This window comes from Strigops habroptila, chromosome 5 (assembly GCF_004027225.2).
Source record: "Strigops habroptila isolate Jane chromosome 5, bStrHab1.2.pri, whole genome shotgun sequence".
NCBI classification, from domain to species: Eukaryota; Metazoa; Chordata; class Aves; order Psittaciformes; family Psittacidae; genus Strigops; species Strigops habroptila.
In genome coordinates this window covers 28,514,804-28,521,735 of record NC_044281.2, presented here as the reverse complement: position 1 = coordinate 28,521,735, position 6,932 = coordinate 28,514,804, and positions in this window count along the sequence as shown.

The window sequence follows — 6,932 nt, the reverse complement described above, 5'->3', positions numbered from 1 at the left end:
AGTGAAATAGTTACAGTTCAAAGTAAATAGGAGAATGGTGACCTTTATATATCCCATCAACTCCAAACTACATGATACAATAATTTCTGGTCTTAGAAACTGACCTTTAGGACTACAGTAATGGACACAGTAGGTGGATCTTCATAGATGTGACTGGACTACCCAGCCAGACCTTGTGTTGAGCTTGGCAAAACAGAGAACAAGGGATAAGCCCTTGATAAAAGGGCTGTACAATCTAACTGGAAAACAAAACAAAAAAAAAAAAAAAAAAAAAAAAAGAAAATTCCTTCAATTCTTTCTTTCCACTACCTTTGTCCAAAGGCCATTGAGTAGTTCAGTAGCTGAATAAGTAATATGAATACAGCTCTTCGCAAGTCCCATCTATTGCCCTAACCACAAGATATCCTGCTGCATACCAGCAATCATTCTTCAAGATCAAGACTTTACTGTGTATTGATTCACTATTTAGAAGCTGAAAACAGACAAACTGTTCAGAAGTGTAGCAAGAAATCAATGGATCACTGTTAATTTCCTTCCCAGTATCCATTGTTCGTTATGAGATGCTTCAACACGGCATTTATGGGAGCTCTTTAAGCAACAATTCAGCCCTTCTTAATCCAAGCAGTAACGTACTTTTCAAAGTTTCATTTCCAAGAAGACACTTCAGCAGCTCGAAGGTTTAAAATTTCTTAGTTTATCAGGCACTTTGCGGGGAGGAAGAAAAGATTGGCAGGCGCAGCAATGAATACAAATTCCCCAAAGAAGGGAAGAAGTTTGGGCACTGACTAGCAAGTGGAAAAAATGGCCAACACATGAGTTGTGTAAAGTCTATACTTCTAGAGAGTGTTCCTACAAGATCTCACATTTCTTTACAGACAGTTATAACAATCTTGTGAGATAGGTAAAGATAGCCCTTTCCCTGCAGGTTAGTTATCCAAAGTGCAAAGAAGGTAACAGTCCCAAAGTCTGACTTTTGCTGCAAAATAAAAGTCAGGTGAAATATTTTCTGGTGTTCATATGAAACTGATCCAAATTAGCAGACTTTAATAACACACAATATTTTAAAAATCCTGCAGAGCAGGAAAGGGATTCTTTTTTTCTGTTTAAATCCAGCAGTATAGGAGCAATGTCAGTCATTTATGAGAGGCTCGTGTGCATAGCACTTACACCAAAATACAGTTCTCCACATCATATAACTACTGATCTATAGTCACCCTGGTTTTGTTTATGAATGTAAGTAATTCATATTTCTACAGCAAAGAAAAAAGTAAGAAAGAAATTTCTTTTTTCTTCGAGAACAAGCACATCAGCAAGTCCTAATGGGTAATTATAAAAGAATTACACTGCATTAACAGGTATTTTACAGAGTGTCCTTAATAGGTGTATGGAAATAGATGCAGTATTTTTGGCCAAACTGTTTAAATGTAGATATTTGTTGGCTATTTGCTACTGTAGCTAAAGTTAAGAATTGACATTTTAAGAAAAGCAAGCTGTCAGAACTCCAGAAGTGCCCATGCATTCATTTGGTACAGTCATACAGCTGTGCAGATGCTGAGTAACAAACACTGTTAGAATTACATGGTTTTCTCTTCACACTGTAGAAGTGTGGTCCTATAAGAGCAAGACTAAGGTTTGTGGTTTATTGACTGGAAAAACACTGCTGTACTGCTGTCTATATAAGCTGCATTGTGGCCAATCCTTGGCCAAGGGATAAATATATATGGTTTACTATTCTACCAATACATAGCCTCCACTGACATATACACTCAAGAGGCTAATCTAAACTAACCCACTTCATCTCAACAGCTATGCAATTTAGCAATTTTTCAAATCTAAAGCTAAAATTTCAGGCTTTTGTAGCACTGGGGAGATCTAACAAGTGACTATTTTCAAGGCAGTAGAGAAAAACATCTCAAAAAAAAAACCAACCCAAAAACCACCACCAAAAAAAAAAATAATAGGTCATGCACAGAGTCATCTGAATAATGGATTCCTTTATGTATCCCTAGAGATCCCGAAGTTAACAGCAAATGCAAGGGATTTTGGAAAACTTCTGCGAGACTATCTAGCTTGAGCTAAATCTCAAAAATCTAATATGATGTGTCAGGTATTGGGCAAGACAGTCAAAAAAGAAAAATAATATGAAAGAAATTTGTTAATTGGAAAATATTCTTTTTCTGTTAAAAATTAGAAACTTATTTGGGTTTGGTTGGGATTTTTTTCCTGGTCATATTTGTACATTTTCCTACAGAATCTGACCTAATCATAAGTTACTGAAAAGATGATACCACCCCCCAACCACCACACCACCCCAAAAAAAACCCAAAAAACAACAAAACCCAACCACAGCACATTACACTTGCACCATATTTTGTGTTGGGTGAAAACTGGGAAGGAATAGCTGCATTAACTGCTGGCAGATCATCAAAAGCCTTACAGGAAACTAACTTACTGTCCATGTAGAGCAAGCAACAGAATCACTCAGTCTTAAGTAATCAGTGGTCAAATCAAACAACTGGGAGGCACCATTCCAGTAGCCACTTCTTAAGCCTGAAAACAAAGAAATTGGCAATTACTAATTATAATAATTGCTGCTGGATAAAGTCTGAGTGATTCTCACTTTATCCTTAAGCCAGGTATAACCTGAAGTAGGAGGCAGAAAATTCAGATATTTCAAAATATACTACTTCAAAGCAGAAGAAAATAATTCATAAGTTTTTAGAAAAAGAAAATAACAATTAAAAAAAAATAATCTATTGTAGCAATCCACATTAAAATTTAGCAGCTCTTTTAAATTTTTAATCCGTAAATTGCTTCATGAAGCATCACGAAATAAATAGTGGCAACCTATACTTTTGGTTTTGTTATTTTTAGAATAACTGAGACCAGTTTTTATCTAATGCTGATTAAAACTCCCCCCCCCCCCCCCCCCAGCGTGAGATAGATGTAGGAAGATGTCTATTGGAAGAAAGTTTACCAGAGTATATAGCTTCAGTCAATTCAAAGATTTATAGCATACATACTTGAAAAATTCTACTTTACTCTATAATGAATCATTCCTTATAATCATCATAAACATTTTAGTGGTAAACCAGTGAAAATTTATGCAGGACAGCATATCCAATACTGAGATAAAAAGCATCAACTGCTCAGGCAAAGCAGTGTGGTTTCTTTAAAGGAAATCTGTTCCCTCCTTCAACAATTTGACTACCCTAGTAAGTTAACAGAAGAAGCAACAATAGAGTTTATGGGCTTTTTCACGAGGCATTGTGAAGAGTTTTCTCACAAATATTAACAAGGAAAATAGCTGTGAACATACACATGCATGTAACTAGAGACATACACACATATTCCTGCTAGGAGAGAAATAACATAAAGCCAAAATCTATTCTTCCACAGATGAAGAAAAATGAATACCAGAATACCCAAATCTCTATTTATGAATTATTATTGATACATTTATTAAAGACTGGAAAGCAGCACAAGGGAGCCATGAAATTAAAGTATTCTAAAGAAAAGGATTTCCAAAATAAAACTCAGTCATTTACTCCGATCATAATTTTTTGGTTTGTCACAGTTTTTTGCAGACATATTCATTTCTAAAAAATACCTGCCAAGTCCTTCCTACAAATAATTTTTTACACTGTAGATCATATGGGAGTACTATATTAATAAAGATTGGCTACTCATTATATACAGCTGGCTTTGCTGGCAATGTAAATCACTGGGTATTTTTCTAAGTACAGAGATGTACAGGAGTTCCTACAAATATGCAGAGTATTGACAAAAAGTGCATTTCATTCCATTCTCTCCCTTCCAAGGCTTCTCAGCAGAAACTATCTGCAAGCAATGACTTACATCTAGCTGACAGAAAATCACCAGGCATCCTATGTGGCCAGTGCAAGCAGGCTAGTTCACGCCATACAAGTGCCCTGCACGATCAGGCCTCCATCAGCTACAGCCCGTACACTGTGTGGCCAAAAGTCTCCTACAGTGATGAAGATGCTGATTGCAATATAGCACTCAGCAGTTAAATGAAAAAGGGCAAATACGAAGATTAGACAAATTCAATGATGTAGTGAAACAGCATATAAGCAACGACTTACTAAATTTTATGTTGCATTTTGGTCTGTACCATTTAAATAAAACTAAGCAAAACACAACTTTTAATGGATCTTTGAACTCATGAGCCATCTTATTGGGTCATACCCAGCCTGCAACTGGTGGTAATGCTGTAGTATGTTCTCAGAGTTACTTGTTATCTTTCAGAAAAGGAAATTCTGAGTCAGAGTGCGTGAAACCATATTCCATGCTTGGATGTACAGCGTTATCAGAAGTCCAGTGAGTTTGCCAGAAGTAAGGAGGACAAGCAGAGCTGCGATGGAGAAGAGAGCAGACTGGTTAGCAGGGACCCCTCAAGACTGCAGCCAGACACTGCTCTACTTCTTCAGCCACATAGAAGTATGCTGGTTGTGGAGGCAATAAATCTAATACCTTTTGTAACTTACATATTCACATTTTTCAAACTCCTGTTTTGAGACAAAAGCTGGCAGTTTTTCTCTGCTATAAAATTATAACAAGCTTTTCAACTACACAGCACTTTTTGCAAGGCATTTCAAAGTTGCTATTGTTCTTAGAATAAAAAAAAAATAAATTGCAAATACAAATCTGGAAATACTTATACCAAATCTGTCAGGGTAAATAAACCAATTCCCATCTAAAGACACGTAGAACAAGAGGGATCAAGAGGAAAAGCACATTCTGCGTTGTCTTGTATTGAAACGCACTATAAATACTTATAATACTATTATGCAAAAAGACAGAGCTTAGGGTAATCAATTATTGTAAAATATAATTTCTTAATCAAAATGTTAATGAGCATCAGCAATAAAGTCAAAACCAAATAGCTCTGCTTTATATGCCAGTAAGAACTGTTAAGTCTTGAACTCTTCTTACACAGGTACCTTTGAGAAAGTAAATCTTTAGTACTTTTAACAACCAAAGCTATGTGCTGTGGTTTGCAGAGCAGATGCTGGAGTCATTCCAGGAGATGGAAGCACTCCAGGTAGAGCCAGGATGCTAGGAGCAATTATGGCAGACCCAGAGCCTTCCTCTAGCTGAAGAAAGGGTTGCTTATTAGTTCTGGGAATCTGTCACGACCAAGCAGTGGAAAAAAGGGAGCTGGAGAAATTCCAGGTAAGATGTAGCAAAAATGGTTTGCAAACAAAGCACTTGCCACAAGCTAGGGTTTTGTCAGGGTTTGTTTTAATTCTCCAGAAATACCAATATCGCAGATTAGCCTATACCTGCGTTGCTGCACAAGGAGAAGTTGGACAGTAACAGCAGAAATTTTAAGTGAAAAAATGTTTAAAATGAAAAGCTTGTAATAAATTACTAGCTTACACTTGAAACTTCAGGGCCTGGGCAGACACTAAAAAGCCACAAACACACCATGTGGCCAAGCAAACCCAGATTACTGCAGAGATTCAAAGCCACCGCTAAAAGTTTGGGTTTTCACCACCTTCACTTGGTGATCAGTTTAGCTTGAGGGGCTATCAGCATCAGATGACATTGTGCCTGGGAAGAACAGGAAAAGCATTATTTCTGTTTTCCACAAGTATTCCACAGGCAGTGAGCTGGCTTAAGGTTTTAAGCCTATCCCAGCCTGAATGCCTAGGTGCCCAAAGGCAGCCAGGTTCTTTAAAGTTGCTGCTTTGATGTGAGGTTGTTTCTCACTCTTAACTGTGGTGCAATTTTACAACACTGTCTGAATGGTGTGAAAAGAAAGGAGTAAGTGAAATGAAGATTTTTACAGTTCCCCAGTACTATCTGTCACTCAAAACACAGCCACTCTTATCCCAGTTCCAACAAACAGTGGAAACCATGCCCCACGTGAAACTCATGTTGCAAAGCAGGGTAAAGGGTTCAGACGACAGCCTTGCTCTCAGGCCCTGGGGGATGCCAGCAGCTTTAGCAGCCAAGTCAGCTCATTAGGAAAAAAGGCAGAAACTAGCTCAAAGGTAAACAAGACTATGAAATAAAGAAGAAATACTCTTCATGTGTCCAGATTTTAGTCAGCCCTTCAAAGAGGATGAAATTCAGTGGCACTAAAATTTCAAAAGTGGGCTAGCTGACTAGGATTTTAAATTATTCTTTTTTAACTGAAAATTCTCATTTCAGAGGAAAAGGCAGGATAGGACTTCGCATCTCAAGTGCAGAACATTTTTTCAGGAGGAATGTATTTCACTGTTAAAACACATGCACATGGTGTGTTAGTGGTTAGAGTAAGAAATTCGAGATCACGGTTTTGGCTGGCTTTTGCCTGACAGGGCTTCACGTTTATCCACAATCAAGTTGTTTAGTTGCTCCAAGTTTATATACCTACAGAGTTGGTTTTGATAACACCTATCAAGAGGATGCACTCACCCTTATTTAATATGGATAAACTACTTAGTAATGTTAGAGTACCATTCAGCTGAGGGTCATGAAAGGAAAACATTATTTTTAGAGCATGAAGATAATGATATAGGGACATTTTCTTCTTCCCCGGCTGGTTGAAACTTGGCTCACACCACTGATAAAATCCTGACTTGATGGCTGTTTAGTGTCCTGTGTCAAATAATCATCGTTTTGATTCCATTCCAAGCAAATAAGTGATCATCAATACTGGGCCACTATTCGTGACATCAATTCTTCTGGAAGCCTCACAGAAAAGGTAAATAGGCTACATAATGGAAGAAACAAAAGTATAAGCAAAGACAAATTATTCAGGGTATCACAGCATGAAAACATTTTGTGATTACTGAAATGCCAATATGAAAAGCATTCATGTAGTATTCTGTGCCCTTCAAAAACACAGGAGGGACATCTTACTATTTTGAAACTCTTGCTAACAGCCTTCTATTGTACCTCCACAGTGGTGAAAGCATTAA